Genomic DNA, 20,102 nt, shown 5'->3' on the forward strand with positions numbered 1-20,102 from the left:
AAGCAACCCAAGAGGTCACCATATTTGTGACAGAGACAGGTAGCTGTCCACAAAAATTCATTCTCTCTGTCCACAATACACGACTGTGGCTGGGAAAGAGCTGCTCTTTGCCAAGAACCTCATATCCTTGTAACTCCATGTCCTGGCCTCCTTTGCAACTAGATTGGCCACATGATAGTTCTCATGTGTGAGTGGAAGTGATGTCTGCTGCTTCCAGGCCAAATATGCCACCTCCATACTTTCTTTTGTCTTCTGCACCTGACTGCAGACAATGAGGATATCCGAGGAGAGAGTGGGACCACCAGATGAGTCACTGAAGTACCATGAAGAAGAGGACCACCCTCCATTCAGAAATACCTGCCTTATAATAAAGCTGTTTTGCTTTAGCCCTTATGCCTTTGGGGGCCTATTTGTTACTGCAGCTACTACCCTAGCTGATACTCCATTCAACCTCCTTATTTACAAATGAAATTATTGTGGCTAGAGAGTGAGAGTGCCTTGCCAAGGTCACACAGTAAGCTCAACAGATGTCTAGAACTTTGGTCTCTTAACTCCTTGGAGCAGAGGAGTTGCAGTTTCCTGCCTGCCCCATGGAGCTACAAAGATTCTTAGAGGCCCTTCAGCAACAAGAGTGAGATTTAGTGGCAGCCTGGAGTCTTCCACTTCTGTTTCAACGAGAATAACACTGCTTTTATCTGTTTTCAAATTGCACTTCCCCATAAGACTTTCATTTGTGGAAAGGATTCTGCAACTGAAAATAATTTCAAAGCCCCCATGCTGGGGGATTGCTAACACGATCTGACTTTCTGTGGTACTATAAGACAAAGTTTCGCTTCTTCTCTGCCAAACCTTCTGGCCTCAGCTGCTGACACAGAACATGTGGATTCACAGACGTACATGAATATTTGCTTAGAAAGGAAAAAAGAAACCTCATTGTGCAGCAAAGAACCCAAGACCTCAGTGTGAACAAAGGGCAAAAAGCAAAGACTTTTAAGCACTCAGGTTTGATGGTTCTCAAGTTTTGGGGTACATCTGAATGACTTGGAGTGCTGGTTCAACATGCAGACACTGAAGTCTCATCCACAGAGATTCTGATTTCCTAACTGAAGCTTTAAGAGACACTTGCAATTGGCCGGGCGTGGTGGCTCATGCCTGTAATCCCAGCACTCTGGGAGGCCGAGGAGGGCGGATCATGAGGTCAGGAGATGGAGACCATCCTGGCTAACACGGTGAAACCCCATCTCTACTAAAAATACAAAAAATTAGCCGGGTATGGTGGTGGAGCCCTGTAGTCCTAGCTACTTGGGAGGCTGAAGCAGGAGAATGGTGAGAACCCAGGAGGTGGAGCTTGCAGTGAGCTGAGATTGCACCACTGTTCTCCAGCCTGGGCGGCGGAGCGAGACTCCATCTTGGAAAAAAAAGAAAGAAAGAAAGAAAAAGAAACACTCGCAATTATTCTAATGCAGGTGATCTAGAGATTGCACTTTGAAAAGCTCTGAGTCTACTTCATAGCCTCGCAACTGGTGGTAATGACTGCACCTGTGTGGTGTAGATCAAAGAGAATGAAATAGGCTTTTGGTTTTCTTGTACATCAGTGGGAATAACAGCATTAATAATCCACTAAAGAAATTAGTAATAATTTCCATTTGGCTCAGATGAGTGTCACAGGTATAGACAGGCAGAGTGGAATAGAAATGATCATCAGAACAATAGCTAATGTTTATAGAGACCTTATTTTACAACAAATCCTCTGCTTCCTGCTTTACATGTATGGTCTCATTTACTCTTTAGAATAATCTTATGAGGCAGTTACTGATCATATTCCCGTTTTATAGATGAGGAAACTCAGACACAAAGATAAGGAATAACTGATTCCATGTCACTCAGTTGGCCAGTGGCAGACCGATTCAAGCCCACCCCCGGAATGATAACAATATCAAATAATATCATCCTTATTTACAGATGATATTATTGTGGCCAGAGAGTGGGAGTACCTTGCCTAAGACCAAGCTGCCCCTTCTTGCACAATGTTCTATTCCCTCTTGTGAGGAGGTCTAGCATCAGAACTCTTCAGGCTTCAGTTTCCTAATCTGTAAAATGAGCATGTTAATAGTACCTTCATCATATGGCCATGGTGAGGATTTGATAAAATCATCTCAAGAAAGTGGTTTGCAAACTGAGAGGAGTTATTAGGTAAACATCTAAGAGATGGGACTTCAGCCCAGCTTCGCCCACCCCATTTTATAGACGGTGAAACTGAGACCTGGTTACTTTATTTATTCAATGAACACTATTCAATGACCCTAATATATGCTAGCTCTTGTGCAGGGGACTGAGGATGCAGAAAGAAAAAGTAATATCCCAGATCTGGCCTCTAGGAGCCTCCCAGAGAGACAGACCAGATGACTGGTCATTAGAACACGGTGTGGTAGGAGCCGTGATAAGGGAGAGACAGGCCCTGGGAGAGCCTAGCAGACAAGCCCTGACCCAGTGTGGGTAGGGGACTTCTCAGAACAAGTCAAGCCAGAGAAGGGCATGACTTGCCCAAAGTTAAGGTGATATATTCCCTGAAGTTTTGGGGGAGTCCAAAGAAGGCCCCTGTGCATCAAGAGATAACTCTCTTGTGGACTTCCCAAGTGTCTGACAATCATCATTTGAGGGTCACTGGTTTAGGTTAAAGAAAAGGCCAAGCTGCCTCCTCCTGCACCTGAATTACCCAGTCACACTCACCTCAGCAGCCAAGGCATTTAGAGGAATCTTTCCTTCAAACCAGTTTGGAAGAGGCAGGAACCACAGAGAAGACTGATCTTGAGAAGGAGGTAGGGATGCAAAAGGGAAGTTGAGGGCTTTCCCTAATAGAAAAAGAAAGACTCAGAACCTAGATGTTCAGGTGTATGACCTCAGACCAGTGATCTGGCATCTCTGAACCGCACAGGTCTGAGTGATTGGGTTTATACCAAGTAGTAGTTCCCTGATATTGCAGTGTGTTGTTCATTTATAATTTTGCCAAAGTTGTCTTGCCCATTTAAAATGAGCTATTCTGAAAACAGAGTAGGGAGTGGAATATTTTCAACAGAGAGTGCCGGCAAAGGGTTTGTGTCCTTCATATACAAAGAACTCTTAGAGATCAATAAGAAAAAGATAAACATGTCCCCAGAGGAGAAAAAAAAATGGGAACAGACTTGAGCAGGAGAGTCACACTAGAAATGTGGAAAATAAGTTTATAAAAGAGAATCAACACTAATAAATAAATGAAATACCTATTGAAGCATCTGGATAGTATTCTCAACTTCACATCAGGGAAGTTTTAAGGGATGGGTAGCAACAAGGTGGGTTTAGGACATGAGAATACTGTGCCCTGGTATAACATCATACAGAGGTCAAGCTGTCACAGCCTTCCAGGATACAGTGTGACCAAAAGCTTAAAAAAGTCTCAAAAATAGGCAAACCTTAAATCTAGCAGTTTCTAAAAGGTATTCATAAGACACACACACAAAGATGTCATACTAAATAAAGTGTTCATTGCAGCACTGTTCTAATAGAAAAAAAAAAAAAAGGAGAAGCAAGTCGATTATGGAAAAGTCAAATAATCTTAAGATACCCTTTCTATGCAGCCATGAAAAATGTATATTGGAAGAATATAGGTGATATGGAAGAAAGTTCACAATCTGCGGTTAAGCAGGTTACCAAACTAGATGTGGAAATGCACGTTCATATATTTACATGTGTGTCCTTGCTATTTCTTTAAACAGTGAGCATGCATTACTTTTGACATCTGAAGATAATGACAAAACTCTTCCTTTTGACAAATACGAAATTATAAAAGGAAACAAACTTTTCTCTCTGTTAGTATTCATTCCCCTTCCCTGGCCCCTCTCAGAAGACACCCAAGGCAAGTGTGTGAAGATACCTTTCCTCTGGTCTCTGCCCGGAAGGTCTTCCTGAGGGTTCCCTGTGACTGCAGGCCACTGGAGGCTGTTGGGGAGACTTGCACACCCTGGCTTCTTTCTCCAAATCACAGGTTCCTCTGGCTGTGGCTGTTTGCCCACAAAGCAGTTCATTCATTTGTTCACTCAAGATCCCCCTCCGAACCCCAGAGCGCTGCGGCTGGAGCACCCCTATCACCCGGAGGCTTCCCAGGGAGCCCGCTCTGTGCTGAGCTCCCTCCTGGCCGCCGGGCTGCTTCCCTGAATGGGACTGGGACAGAACTCAGCCAGAGAAACAGCTGGAGGGAGGAGAGCAAGAGGGAGGGGCAGGAAACTGGGCTGACCGAGGGCGGGCGCGGCTAGCTGCGTGGAGAAGGGGCTGCGAGGGGAGGGTGCCCTTACCAGCCGGGAACTGGGCTCGGGGGTGGCGGCGGGGACCCGCTGGGGACGACCCGCCCCTCAGGCAGCCTCTTGCAGCTGGGAAGCTGAGCCTACTGAGCGCAAACCGGAGCACATGCGACCCCCGGCTGCTGGGGGAAATGCAAGCGCCTCTGCTCCCGGTGAGGGGCTCAAGCTCCACGCTGACCGACAGACTGGCTGCCTCTCACCCTGGGCCTTTGCAACGCTGTTCCTCCCAGCTGGATGCTATTCCTGCCCTAATTCGTGGCCCGATGGTCTCCTACTGCCTCTTCAGGTCTCAGATTGACGATCACCTCCCAGGGAAGCCTTCCCCAACCCTCAGGGGCTGCTCTGCCCCTCAGGGTCACCCCATCACCTCATTGATGCAGTGCTGTCCTTGCCTGTTAAGGTGTCTCTCTCCTTGCACCAAGAACTCCTTACACCAGGAACTCTGTAGGGAAATAACTGTATTTGTTCCCTGCCCTAGCCAGGCACTAAGTGCTGGTTCATCAACTGTGTGGTCACCATCGTTAGTGGAATAATCAAAACAACTGAGAGCCAGGCAGCCTGCTAGGCAATGCGTACTTACACTTCACAGCAACCCTGGATAGCAGGAATTATTACTACCCCAGTCTTACCAGTAAGGAAACTGGGGCACAGAGAGATTAAGTCACTTGCCCAAGACCACACCACCAGCAGTTGACAGAGCTGGGATTCCAACTATGCTGTCTGGCTCCAAGGCCCACCCTTGGCCCCAGACAGAAGAAATAACAGAAGTGCCACTGTGGGCCCCTGTGCCAAGTGCTTCCGTGGAGTAAGCCGTGTGAACCACCACCAACATCAGGGAGGCATCACTTGCCCATCCTACACGTGAGGATGCTGGAGCCACAGAGCAGAAGTCGTTTTGTCCAAGGCACCCAGCTCATGCTGACGGAGCCATGGCTGGATCTGAGTCTGTCTGATTCCAAAGCCAAGACTGCCTACGACTGCCTAAAATAATATTTTTAGAAAGGAAAAGAAAAGGGCAGGGCAGGGGAGGGGAAGAGAGGGGAAGGGAGGAGAAGAAAGAAAGGAAGAAAAGGGAGGGCAGGGAGGAAGGTAATGGGGAGGAGGGGAAGGTGAAGGGAGAGGGAGATGGGTAGGGAGGGAGAGAAGGAGAGAAACCTGTGTTTTGGGCTTCAAAGTCTTGGGCAGGTGGAGAATATGTCCTCATCGTCTGATTAGCCTTAGAACCCCACTGATCTCTCCCCACCATCCTCAATCCTTTAATTCAGTGAGCTTTACACTTAGAAACCATCTAATTTCTTTCTTCCATTGTACAGATAACTTGAAGCCCAGAGAGATTGAGTCTCTTGCCCAAGGTCATACAGATCTCTACAGTCAGAAGTCTAGCCCAGTCTACCCAACTCTCTTCTTTCCTCTCTTCTTCTTTGGGCTTACCTAGGGTACAAAACATCTTATCAAAACACTTACTGTACAGATGAGAACGCTGAACCCGGAGGAGGCAAGGGACTCACCCAAGGTCACCAGAAGTTAGTAATTGTATTAGTCCATTCTCACACTACTGTGAAGAAATACCCAAGACTGGGTAATTTATAAAGAAAAAAGGTTTAATTGACTCACAGTTTTACATGGCGGGGGAGGCCTCAGGAAACTTACAATCATGGTGGAAGGTACCTCTTCACAGGGTGGCAGGAGAGACAATGAGTGCCAAGCAAAGGGGGAAGCCCCTTAGAAAACTATCAGATTTCATGAGAATTCACTCACTGTCATGAGAACAGGATGGGGAGAAAACCACCCCCATGTTCAATTCCCTCCCACCTGGTCCCTCCCATGACTCATGGGGATTATGGAATTCCAATTCAAGATGAGATTTGGGTCAGGACACAGAGCCAAATCACGTCATTCCCCAAGTTCTCCTGGTAAAAGGAGAGGATATTTCCATAACGTGGCAGGGATCCTGTATATCACCATCTAATAGAGATCAGAGATTCCTAAAGCCTAATTTCCAGACCAGCCCCAGCAGCCTCACCCGGAAGTTTGTTAGAAACACAAACCCTTGGCCGGGCGCGGTGGCTCATGCCTGTAATCCCAGCACTTTGGGAGGCCGAGACAGGCGGATCACGAGGTCAGGAGATGGAGACCATCCTGGCTAACACGGTGAAACCCCGTCTCTACTAAAAAATACAAAAAACTAGCCGGGCGAGGTGGCGGTGCCTGTAGTCCCAGCTACTCGGGAGGCTGAGGCAGGAGAATGGCGTAAACCCAGGAGGCGGAGCTTGCAGTGAGCTAAGATCCGGCCACTGCACTCCAGCCTGGGGGACAGAGCGAGACTCCGTCTCAAAAAAAAAAAAAAAAAGAAAAAAGAAACACAAACCCTTGGGCCTCACTGCAGACCTAGGCAATCAGAGACTCCAGGAAGCCATCTGGGTTTTAAGAAGCCCTCCAGGGGATTCTGATGCTTGCTAAAGTTTGAGATCCACTGATATAGGCATTTCAATTAGGAATCCATTGAAATGGGTCCTGGAACAAGTCACCTTGCCAATGCACAGAATAGTGGCTAAGAACAGAGGCTTTGATAGCAGACGGACCTGGTTTGAATTCCTATCTCTGTCACTGTAAGCTGTGTGACTTGGGCAAGGCCTTTCACCTCTGGAGTCTCAGTTTCCTCATATGCTGTGGACCATGGAAGAGGAGGAGGAGGAAGAGGGAAGGAGAGGAGGGAGAGGAAAAGAGGAGGAGGGAAAAAGGAGAGGAGGAGGAGGAGGAGGAAAAAGAAGGGCCAAGTGGAAGAGAAGGGAGAGGGGGGAGGATAAAAACAGAAGGGGTAAGAAGGAGAAGGAAAAAGGAGGAGGGATATGAAAAGAGGAGGACAAGGGGAGAGGAGAGGAGGAGGAGGGAAGAGAAAGAAAGGGGAGGAGGAGAGGGCAGAGGGAGGAGGAGATGAGGAGGAGGGAGTAAGGAGGAGGAAGGAAAGGGAGGAAGGAGATGAAAAGAGGAGGAGGAAGGAGGAAGAGAGGAGGAGAAGGAGGAGGAGGGAAGAGGAGGGGCCAAGAGAAGGAGAGGGGAGAGGGAGGAGGAGAAGAGGGGGAGGGGTTAAGGAGAAGAAGAGAAAGGGAGGAGGGAGATGAAAAGAGGAAGAAGAGGGAAGAGGAGAGGAGGAGGGAAGAGGAAGGAGGAGGAGGAAAAGAGAAGAAGGGGAGGAAAGGGAGATAAAGGAGAGGGGAAAAGAAGGAGTTGGGGAGAGGAGGGAGAGTGGGAGAGAGGAGAAGGAGGCCAGAAGGCAGCCTTCCAGGAAGATCAAGCACATGGGAGCTATGGAAGAGGAACTGGGTAAATCCAGCCCGGGATGGACTCCTGGACATGCCTCTTCCTCCCTGGAGGTGGCTGTGGCTATGGCAGGCCTCCCTCTGCCTCTGGCCTCCCAGCCAACCCTAGGCTCGGGTCTCATCAGCTAGGAGCCACAACTGGCAGAGCAAGGACACTGGTCCCCCAACCAGCTGGGCCCCTTGGCAGTTGGCAGAGGAGGTGGGAACCCACAGCCCCACTGGGCCAGTGAAGAAGGCGTGGGGCTGCCTGGCTCATGACTCTCCACCTGGTGGCTGTGGGACAATCTGAAGCCACAGGCCTTTGGTCACCCTTTTGAACAGGGCTAGACAGTTTGGCTTTTCTTTCTTGGAGCAAAAAGTGGTTGTTGTTGGTTGTGGGGGGTTTTATGCTTTTGTTTGAAATAGGATTTTGAAATCTAAGGGCTGAGCTGGGGATACTGGGACTTGAGAGAGAAGCAGTCTCCTCCAGAACCCTCAAAGAAATCTGTGTACACCCCTGGCAGCTCCACATAGAATCAAGATGGAGGGTCAAGCTTCTTTTTGGGGTCCAGCTCAGGTTGACTGGTTCTTGATTCCTGGAGCTCTGTGTTAAAGGGAATCTGAGGCCATGTCCTGGCCTGGCTGGAGGGAGCACAGTGATCTGTGAACAATGCCTGCCCTGGACCTGGGGTTGGGAGGAGGGTTGCCTTTCTCATCCCATGCTGTCCTCCAACTTAAGTCCGTCCCATTGGCGCAGGGTGGACTGGTTCAGCAGGGACTGGTTCCACCCCTACCACTCCCTCTCCCGGTACTGGCTGTGCCTGGCGTAATGGAGCTTATGTCTCATTCCCAAGCCACTGGGTAGCTCCTTCCAACAGATCTTTAGTGTTCACAGATTCCTAATACTCTACTTAAAGCTGAACGGTTTCCCCAGCCTCCCTGATCACCAGTGGTTAAACCAGGTTCACCAGAGAGGCTCCCAACCAAAGGAGGCCTTCAAAGATGCTTCCTGCCACATGAAGGATCCTCTCTGAAGTTCAAACTCTGCCGACTTTTGACTTTCTTTAAGGCATAGACAGGCCACATGGGAATGAGAGCTCCTCTATTTCAGCCAAAGATAGGCAACGTGGCCTTGGGCAAGTCATGTACCTTCTCTGGTTCATTCAGTGGTCAGTAGATAGTCACCGGACCCCACCGCTGTGGCAGGCACAGGCTGGTGAACAAGACAGCCATACCCCATGCTCAGAAAGCTGGCCTGCTGGAGAATTCATTTTATTTATTTATTTACTTTTTTAAAGAATTCTTTTGAGACAGAATCCCCCTCACTCTGTTGCCCAGGCTGTAGCAAGATCTTGCAGTAGCAAGATCTGGGATCACTGCAAGCTCAGCCTCCTGGGTTCAAGTGATTCTCTCACCTCAGCCTCCCAAGTGACTGGGACTATAGGTGTGCACCATCATACCTGGTAAGTTTTGTATTTTTAGTACAGACGGGGCTTCGCCATGTTGGCCAGGCTGTTCTCGAACTCCTGACCTCAAGCGATCCTTGGCCTTGGCCTCCCAAAGTGCTGGGACACAGGGGTGAGCCACCATGCCCAGTGAAACTCCCCATTTTAAATGAGATATGATGATTTCTAAGAACCCCTTAATTACCAGGAAAGATTCTCAGGCAGGCTAGGCATGGTGCTCATGCTTATAATCCCAGCATTTTGGGAGGCCAAGGCAGGACAATTGCTTGAGACTAGGAGTTCAAGACCAGCCTGGCCAACATGGTGAAACCCTATCTCTACTAAAAAAAAAATAATTAGCAGGGCATGGCAGCACATGCCTGTAATCCCAGCTTCTTGGGAGTCTGGGGCACAAGAAGTGCTTGAACCCAGGAGGTGGAGGTTGCAGGGAGACAAGATGGCACCATTGCACTCCAGCCTGGGCCACCACGCAAGACTCTGTCTTAAAAAATAATAATAAAAATAAAAATAAAAGACTCTCAGGCAATTAACATGTCCTGAAGATGGAAGCAGCCTTTAAAGGAGCAGAGGGCAAAATAGGCTGGAAGTCTGTGACAGGCAGAATAATGATCCGCCAAGATACCCACATCCCAATCCCCAGAACCTGAGAATATGTTACCTATGTTACCTTAGGTGGTAAAAGGGAAGGGATTTTGCAATGTGATTAAATTACAGATCTTGAGATGGGGAGATTAGCCTGGATCATCCAGGCAAGCCCAGTATCCTAACGCAAGTCCTAATAAGAGTAAGGCAGGAGATCAGAGCAGGGAGAAGGCAGTGGGGTAATGAAGGAAGCAGAGATTTAGTGATGTGGCCACAAGCCAAGGAGTGTGGGCAGCCCGCAGACGCCAGAAGAGGCAAAGAACAGATTCTCCCCTGCAGCCTCCAAGAGGAACCAGCCCCACGAAAACTTTGATTTTAGCCCATGAGTCTCATTTTGGACTTCTGAGCTCCAGAACTGTAAGGATACAGATCTGTATTATTTTAAGCCACTAAGTTTGTGGTGATTTATTATAGCAGCATTTAGAAATCTAATACAAGAGCTATTTCAAAGAAGACCAGAACATTGGGCTTGGGGGCAGACAGATCTGGGTTTGAGTCTCTGCTCCACTTGCTAGCTGTGTGACTTTGTGCAATTTCCTAACCTCTCTGAATCTCAGCAAATGGGAGTAATAGAGTCTCTACCTCAGGAGGTTGTTGGGAAAATTAGAGTTGATACACATAACCTGCTTAGAAAAGAGTCTAGCACAACTGTCATGTAGTAAATATTGGATTTCCACCCCCTTCTATTGAGCATTAAAAAGGCCACATACCTTGTGCAGGAGGTGGGTTTTATGAGGGGGAAAAAGGCCACATTTCCAAATGCAGGCCCTCAATTGTGTCTTGGGACACTGCAAAACTGGCCATCCTGACATTCCATTTTGTTCTGTGTCACTCCACTGCTCAACAACATTCCATGGCTCCCTATTACAGTGTCTTGATTCTGGTCTATCAAAATCCCCCATAACCTGGCTCATGCCAACCTCATCTCCCAAGATGGAGAAAAACTAAAGGGATGGCACAGCTGGAAAGAAACCTAAGGGGATCAGGACCTTCAGAGGTCAGCTGAAATGTCACTTTCTCCCAACCTCTCATGGCACCCTGACCTGTACTGCAGCACCATCCTCAACCATAATGCCATGATGATGTGTGCAATGTATATTTTCTCAATCCACACCTAAAGCTCCAGGGGGACAGGGACTGGGACCAGTGATAAAGAAGCTGCTCAATACACGTGTATGTTAAATGAATGAATAAATGAATGGCCAAAGTCAGCAACCAGTTCAGGCCAGCTAGGCCAAGGACCCAGGGAAGCCTTCCTGAAGGCTGAATTCTAGTTCTTAACCACGGAGAGGACTGCAGAGTTACCAAGACAGGAAAGTGGAGCATTGAGCTGTCACCAGACATGTGCTATGCCCCCAGACAAACATTTTATTGGAAACAGGATTCATGTCCGAGAAGTGTGTGTTTGAGGAACTATGAGAGTTACTTCTGTCCTGCAGACCAGGCTCAGAGAAGGAGGGGGAAGGAGGGGGAGTTTCTTGAGGACTTGAGACTGAAGTGGAAAGATGGACAATTGTGAAGTTGAGGTTTTGGAACTGAGAAAGAGAAACAGAAGGAAAAAACTGGCAGCCTAGTCTATTCTGTCCATTAGATGAGCATCCAGGCCCCCGGACTTTTGTCCAAGCTGGAAAGGGTTAATAGCACTGAAGGGTTAACAGTCTCCAGTGGGGATGGGGAGTCAGAAGGCCCCAACTCTAAGGCCAGCAGAGGGATTTTTCTGATGGAGGTGGGCAAGGCCCACTGCTCCCTGGTGAGCCCTGGGGACCCCACCTACCCAGCCCCTTCTGAAAAAGGCAGTTTTCCACTCTGGGGGTGGTGGGACCACCCTGGACGCCTGGGAGGGGTGGGAGGGCTGGGCAAGATTGTTCTAGAGCATTTTTCCTGGACCCCAGATAGGGATGGGAGGAGGTCAGAGCTGGTGAGACCCCCCAACACTCAGGTGATGTCCAACTGCACGTAGCTTCATTCTGGGAAAGCTTCCATTTTTGAGGGGCGAGAGAGATACAGTGGGGAGAGACATGGGGAATGGAGGCCCAGAGAAGGTTAGTGACTGCCCAAAGTCACACAGCAAGTCCTGAGCAGCTGATCTAATCTCCCAATTCCCAGAGAACTCCACCAGCCCCCATTTCACACACACACAGATCCCGGGGCTTCTGGTGGCCTCGCCCCTGGCCATCCCACCAGTTGCATGGCCTACCTCTTCCCCTCCTACTCTGAACCTATCATGCAATTTAAAGACTCCACATCTTTGTTAGAACTGCCCCTTTGGCCAGAAATACCCTCTCACTACCATGTGCCCAGCCACCCAGTAACCTCCTGGTCATCTTTCAAAATCTAGCTCAGATGTCCTCTCCACCAGGCAGCCTTCCAGGATTGTCCCTTCTCTTCCCATCTTCCTGGGAACATTGATCATCCCTTCTGCTAAGCAGATCTGTACTTGACCAACACATTCATGCTTTCTCAAATCATACTGCTTTTTCATTTCACCATGTGCACATCTGTCTCTGCCCCCTGGACTGCCATCACCCTGGCCCTGACACGGGACCTAACAGTCATACCAGAAGTGTTTGATGACTTGAGCCATCCCTACTCTCTTGCCTCCCTCCCCAGAGCCAGCTGTTAATATGAGCTACTGGAAACGGACAAGAAGCACCAAAGCCACTGCATTTTAGGGAAGTCAGCCTAGTGGACAAGAACACAACCTTTTGAGGTCAGAAAGATCTGAGTTCAAACCTAAGCCCTGCAACTTTCTTGCTGTGTGGCCTTGGGCAAGTCACTTCCCCTCTCTGGGCTTCCCTTGCCTCTTTTGCAAAATGGAGATGGTAATCCTGACCTCAGAGGACCAGAGGACTGGTTGGGAAGATTCTCTGGAATGATGCATGTGGCATGTACCGCACAGAGTGCAGAGTAAGCACTTAGTACAGAGTGTTGCCATATATCTGTGGGTTGTTTCTGGAAGACCATCTCCCACACCCCTATTCCCCACCTCTCCCTCTGAGCCTGGTCTTGCAGCATTCACCAAAGTGCCTGTTCTTGCCTTGTTTTTATCAGGGAGGAAGTAAAGCCATGTCTACTCACTGGCTGTGTAACCTTGGGAAAGTGACTTCACCTCTCTGAGCCTGTTTCATCCTCTGTAACATGGAGATAGTAATAATTCCTGCTGGGCAGGGTACTGTGAAAAGGAAAGGTCTTAGTACTTGTAAAGTCCTTTGAGCAGTGCCTGACACCTACTGAGTGCTGGCAGGCAAGGGAGCAGTCAGAAGGTTGGACTCACCACCTCAGCCCCTTCTTTGTCCTCCCTCTTTCTCCTCCCATCCCCAGCCCCACCCACCAATCTATAATCATTCACTTGGTTTCTTTTCTTGCCTCTGTTAGGCAAACCCACAGCCTCCGAGATGGCTAGACTCAGACTCTTCAGGTCTGTACTAGTCCATTCTCACACTGCCATAAAGAACTACCTGAGACTGGGCAATTGATGAAGAAAAGAGGTGTAATTGACTCACAGTTCCATGGGCTGTACAGGAATCATGACTGGGAGGCCTCAGGAAACTTATAATCATGGCGGAAGGAGAAGGGGAATAAGCACCTTTTTCACATGGTGGTGCAGGAGAGAGAGGGAGCGTGACGGGGGACATGCCATACACTTTGAAACCATCAGATCTTGTGAGGACTCACTCACTACCATGAGAACAGCATGGGGGAAGTTTTCCCCTGTGATCCAATCACCGCCCACCAGGTCTCTCCCCCAACATTGGGAATTGCAATTCGACATGGGATTTGGGTGGGGACACACAGCCAAACCATATCAAAATCCTTCGACCCAAGCCCTGGGGCACCGCTGCAGCCAGCAGGCTCTGGCTTTCTTTCTAAAGGACCCCTTTTTCCCCGAAGAATCCACATGGAGCTCCAAATACAAGGCATACAGAAATGGACCTGCTTAGTTAAGAAAGACGGGGACCGTGGAACCACCTCTTTCGACGTGCTGGGTCCCCTGGAGTCCTCCCACGCTTCATCTGAGCGCAACTCAAAGTCTCCCAATTAATCCGACACCCCCTATTCCCACCCCTACCTGGGGTGTGGGGGAGGACTTTCCATTTTTACTAATTTCAAACTTACAAAAAAGTGGCAAGAATAGTACAAGAAACTCCATTATAGGGAGTTTATATTTATTAAAATATATTTATTGAAGTATTTAAAATAATATTTTATTTATTAAAGTATTTTAAATACATATTTTATGTATTAGAATATTTTAAATATTTTATTTAATAAGCTATTTTAAATTTATATTTATTAAACTATTTTAAATTTATATTTATTTATTAAAATATAAAGAATTGGCAACTCAGGATAAATATAAACTTAAGAAGTTCTTAAGTTTATATTTACCAATTTACCAAATTATTTATATTTTGTAAATATAAATATATATAAATATATTTTGTAAAGATAAATAACTTGGTAAGTTTATATTTATCTATAAATATAAATAATTTGCCAATTATTTGTATTTTATCCCATCGATTTCACCATTATATCCTCTTTCTCCTTCCTCTTTCTCCCTCTGTATCTCCAACTTTCTACATATTTTATCCTGAAACACTCCCATTTTGCATATGGGTAAACTGAGGCCCCAGGAGTTGCTTGGTGCTCCTGACCCTGGCCCTGCCCCCGTGGCCCCACACTCAGGGCCCAGAACCTGGAGCCCACCAGCTTGTTAAGGGCCTGAAGAGATATTTGAAACCTGTAATAGTAAGTGAGTTGGCCCTAGAACACCAAAAGGAAACTGTGACATTAAAATTAATAAACGTCTGGTTCGACGTCTGCAATTAATTGATTCACATGAGTGAATCAGCTGCACCTCCACGGTCCTCCTGTCGTTGGAAATAGAAGAGCACAAGTCACGAGAACACGATGAATAATTTATTTTTCATAAAATCCCAGATTGTATGAACTATTTTAAAACCTTTCCAGATATTTTTATAAGAAACACACATTTTGAGGTTCACCATGATGTGGGGTGGGGCCCCCAAATGTCAGAGATCCCAGAGCCTTCAAAGGCTTTAAAACAAGCTCTCCTTGCCTCACATCTCCTTGATCCTCACTTGAATCAGGCATAAGATGGAGGTTTTTCCATGTATTTTTACAACGAGGCTGTATGTACCTTTTTATGTGGGTCATAAAAAAAAATAAAAAAATTTCAAAAACACGGAGCAACACGAGGAATTCGTCATAGCAACGGGGCTGCCTTTCCTATTTTTGAAAAGTAAGCCTCCCCCTCCCCCTCTTAGTACAGAAAGTTTATTTTCCTGTGGGAGCCTCTGACTCAGGACTCAGGCTGCCGCCTCTGCAGAGAGATGGGAGGAGTGGGGGCGCTGGCCCTGGGCCTGGGTGGGTGAGGCTCAGGGACTGAGTTTATTTGCTCAGGGGTCCCAGGCCTCAGATCCCTCACTGGCATCTGCACTAGGAACCTGACGCCCAGGGAATTCTGGTCACCACCTGGGCCTCCTGCTCTGCTCATCCACGCACCCCACCACCCAGGCTGGCCTCCTTAGAAAGCCCTCACCTTATAGCGGCACAGCTAGGAGAGTTGTACCAGTTCTGTAAATATTAAAATATTTCCTGATCAGTTGGTTAAACAGAATCGTCTCCTAGGACCAACCCATGATCCAGGAAATAAAGGGGTATCACTTGTTAGCTGGGAGCCCAGGATCCTCATGTAGGGCTACATTGTTATTGGTCAAGGCCCAAGCCCTATCAGATGATAAATGGGATATTATTGTAACCTGTGTGGGTTTCAAAATAGCAACTGGGGGAGGTAGAGGGCACAGTGTAGGTTTGAATCCTGCCTTTATACTTGCCAGCTGTGTGACCTAAGGCAAGTGACTTAACCTCTCTGTGCCTCAGTTCCCTGATGGGTAATAAGAGTAATAGCAGGTTGTGGTGGGGATGATTTGTGTTAATCAGTATGCCTTCACCCATTTGGGCTGCTATAACAAAATATCATAACTGAGTTGCTTATAAACAACAAACATTTATTGCTCACAGTTCTAGAGGCTGGGAAGTCCAAGGTCAAGGCACTGGTGAGGGCCCTTCCTCATAGCCATCTTTTCACTGTAACTTCAGGTCAGAGTCGGGGAGGTCCTCTCTGGGGTCTCTTGTGAGGGCACTAATCCTAATCAAGACAACACAATTACCTCCCAAAAGTCCTCACCTCCTAATACGCTCACCTTGGGGGTAAGGATTTGAACACATGAATTTTTGGAGGGACACACAACATTCAGACACTAGCACTGTAGGAGGCACATAGCATAGTTCTCAGCACACAGAAGACTCTCGAGAAATGTTCTTATGTATTATTAGTTGATACTTATATTAATTTAATAACAATATCATTATGTCTCTAACCTCCCATCCTTCATAATACTTTTTGTAACCATTTCTCAGGAAAAAAAGCAATGAAATCAGAATCTCTGCTCCATCAATTACTAGCGGCGTGTCTTGGGCAAGTTTTGAAACCTCTCTGAAACTGATTCCTCGTCTGTGAAATGGGGATAATACCGTAAACACATAGCTCAGCTCCTGGCTCATGGTGAGTGTTCATTCCTAAAAACTATTATAATATTATCAGGGGTAGGAAAACTATATAGCCCAAGAGCCAGATTTGGCCCACTGCCTATTCTTGTAAGGGAAGTTTTATTGGAACCCACAACCATGCCCATTCATTTATGCAATGTCTGTGGCCGTTTCCACACTGCAACGGTGGGCTGAGAAGTTGCAACAACAGACTGTATGGTTCACAAAAACCTCAAATATTTACCCTCTGCTCCTTTAAGAAAAAGTTTGCCAACACTTCATTTTGATTATTACAAGCTTCTTCAATAAAGCAATAATTGCAATACACACCACATTTCAGCTCCTTCAGTGGATTACACAAAGCAAGGTTTGCTTTCTAGGGACTACCAGTGACCCATGATTGTCCCGCAATGATTCAAACCTCTCCTCAAATTGTTTACCATAGTATATGGGGAAAGAGTCCAGAGCTTTTCAAAGGAGCCTGTGACCAATGAGAAGCCCATAATCACAGGAACATAAGCATCTGAGGAGCTGGCCCATGCTAAAATCAACACCTGCCTCCATTTTCCCAGGCTTACCTGTCCTCAGACAGTCCACTCCAAGACACCCACAGTCCATAAATAAGGTTTTGTTTTGTGCTGCTTTAGTGCCTGCTCTGCAGCAGCTGGCTGCCTCCTGGTCCATACATTTCCACATTCTTTTTGTGTGATGTTGAGGAGAAAGGAAATGGGAGCCCCAAGAAGTTACCTAGCATTCAGCAAAATAAACCTGTGAATCACTCACCCCAGAAATCATCCCAGAAAGGTTCCTACATCTGCTCAGATGCACTCCTTCAGGACACAGGTGAGAGCATCTGCTCTTTCTCCTTGGTTTAATGGGATTTTGGTTGTGTGATGTAGCAAACACCACAAAATATCATCATAGACCTTCCAGATGTTGAAGGTATTTGTGGCCACACTCGCTGGCTTTGTTCCATGCCCACAGATGTCCCCCCTTGGTTTCCACCAGTCGAGGTGTATTTGCTCCTAAACCCTTAATTGGGCCCTGATGTCATCTAAAAACCAGGCTGAACTCAGTAACCTGCAACACCCGTCTTCACTGGAGGTTCCTAAGGCTGGTGTGATCCAGGCATGCTGACACCACGGGGCCCCCACTGCCTGCATGCCTCTCTTGTGCTCATCTCATCCTTGATTCTTCCTGGCCCACTGTTTTTGTTTTTTATTTCTTTGTTTTTATTTATTTTATTTTATTTATTTATTTTTGATTTTTTAAAAAATCAAATTCATTTTTTTTTAGAGATGGGGTCTAGCCATGTTGCCCAGGCTGGTCTCAAACTCCAGGTCTCAAGCAATCTTTCCGTTTCAGCCTCCCAAAACACTGGGATGACACGCATGCACCACTGTGCCCAGCCCTGGCACACCGTTGGTGAAAGCTAGAGCTCAGATGATCTCGTGAGATCCATCAACTATTTCTGAGAGAGCCTAGGTCAGGTGTGAACAGGAGTCCATCCCCAGATTGCAGACTTCATGAGGGCAGGGAGCATGCCTATAGAGCGGCCTGCTGAAGCCACAGCACCCCAAATATCCCATGCATACAGCCTAGGCACCCATGTTCAAATACCAAAGTCCACAAATCCTGCAGTAGGAGGAAGAAAATCTTTGATTAGAAATCAAACTTCAAGGTATTGTATAATAATAATGACACAAATAAGACACCATATTTTTTGTCCATTTATTGGAATATAACAATGACTCTGAACCTGGAAATCTTTGGATGACCTTCAAGAAGACTCCCTAAGAAATCTATTGATCATCTTCAAGGAGGCCGTAAACACATAAAATCATGCACATATATCTGTGTGAGCACAAGATTTTCTGGGGAGGAGGTCCAAAATTTTCATCAGATTCTCAAAAGGATCCCACAACCTTAGGTGGTTATAAGCATAAAACCACAAGTCTGATTCATATTCGTGCACCTAATGCCTGGCACTATGGCTGGCACATGATAGGTGCTCACAGAATGTTTGCTGAATGAATGAATGAATCAATCAACTGATGACAGCTGAAAGCAGCGAACAGCCTGATAGGAGATTTCCTGGATGGTCAAACTCCACTAATCTGGAATTTTAGGGTCACTTGAATGAACTCTTGTCAGAATATCTTTGGTCACTAAGGTAAAAAAGAAGTAAATTAATGGTGCAAACAAGAATGAGTGGTGACTGATGCTGAAGGGTGCCTACTTGTCAGCAAGCGAGTGTTTGCAGAATTGCCATTTAGTGCCCTGTTTGTTGAAGCAGGCTCCCCAAGGAACTTTATAAAGTTTGGAGAGAACGTGCTGAAATCAGAATCCTCGTACTCTGCTAGAGGGAATGTAAAATTGTGCAGCCACCTTGGAAAACAGTATGGTAGTTCCTTAGAAAAACCAAAGAGTTACCTTATGACCCAGCAATTCCATTCCTGGGGAAAATGAAACTATATATCCACACAAAACCTTGTACATCAATGTTTATAGCAGCATCCTTCATAATAGGCAAAAAGTAGAAACGACCCAAACGTCTATCAACTAATGAAAGGTTAAACAAAATGTGCTATATGCACACAATGGAATTTATTCCAACAGAATAGGACTGAAGTACTGATCCTTGCTACAACATGGATGAACCTTGAAAATATTACATTAAATGAAGAAAGCCAGACACAAAGGCCACATGTTGCATGATTCCATTTATATGAAATGTCAGGAACAGGCAAGTTTATAGAGCCAGAAAGTAGATTAGTGGTTGCCTTGGACTGTGGGAGGGAGATTGGAGAGAAATGGGGAGTGGCTGCAATGCATACAGGGTTTTTTCTTCTTCTTCTTGTTTAGAGACAGGGTCTTGCTCTATCACCCAGGCTGGAGTGCAGTGGTGCTATCTTGGCTCATGGCAACCTCTACCTCCTGGATTCAAGTGATTCTCCTGTCTCAGCCTCCTGGGTAGCTGGGATTACAGGCATGCACCAACATGCCCAGCTAATTTTTTATGGATTTTTAGTAGAGCTGGAGTTTCACCATGTGGGCCAGGTTGGTCTCAAACTCCTGACCTCAAGTGATTCACCCACCTTGGTCTCTGAAAGTGCTGGGATTACAGGTGTGAGCTACCGTGTCCAGTTGCATACAGGGTTTCATTTGGAAGTTTTTTGAGGCAAAGAAATGTTCTAAAGTTGATTGTGGTAGTGGTTGCACAATTGTGTGAACATACTAAAAACCATTGAAATGTACACTTTAAATGGATGAATTGTATAGCATGTGAACTGTATATAAATAAAACTATTATGTATTATCATTTAGTATAATTTAATATGTTATATAGAAGTATATGTATGTTAAAAATATAACTATATAATATATGTTAAACCTATATTACATTGTATATTTACATCGTACATATTAAGTACATGGTGCCTGGTGATTGTGTCAGTCCATTTTGTGTTGCTATAAAGGAATACCTGAGGTTGGGTAATGTATAAAGAAAAGAGGTTTATTTGGCTCATGGTTCTGCAGGCTACACAGGAAGCAAGGTGCAGCATCTGCCCAGCTTCTGGTAAGGCCTCAGGAAGCTTTTAGTCATGGCAGAAAGGAAGGGGAGCTAGTATGTCACATAGCAAGAGAAGAAGTGAGAGAGAAGGGAGAGATGCCACACTTTTAAACAACCAGCTCTCACAAGAACTAATAGTGAGAATTCACTCTTTACCCCAAGGACAGCATCAAGCCATTCATGAGGGATCTGCTTCCATGACCCAAACACC

At 46.5% G+C, this 20,102-nt stretch overlaps 1 protein-coding gene across 3 annotated transcripts in view; it reads right to left on the reverse strand.

The window, feature by feature from the left end:
* Nucleotides 1-4,193, reverse strand: part of CMKLR1 (chemerin chemokine-like receptor 1) — a 55,568-nt gene extending 51,375 nt beyond the window's left edge. For 2 of the 3 annotated variants that reach the window (XR_006690621.3, XM_005572138.4), the window contains exon 1: nt 3,911-4,193. The gene's annotated coding sequence lies outside the window, so the exon portion shown is untranslated. Of the gene's footprint in view, nt 1-2,730; nt 2,853-3,910 lie in introns of all 3 variants that reach the window. The other variant, XM_005572139.4, reaches the window with a different exon arrangement.
* Between the last annotated feature and the right edge of the window lie 15,909 nt (nt 4,194-20,102).

Source organism: Macaca fascicularis, chromosome 11, assembly GCF_037993035.2.
Source record: "Macaca fascicularis isolate 582-1 chromosome 11, T2T-MFA8v1.1".
Lineage (NCBI taxonomy): Eukaryota > Metazoa > Chordata > Mammalia > Primates > Cercopithecidae > Macaca > Macaca fascicularis.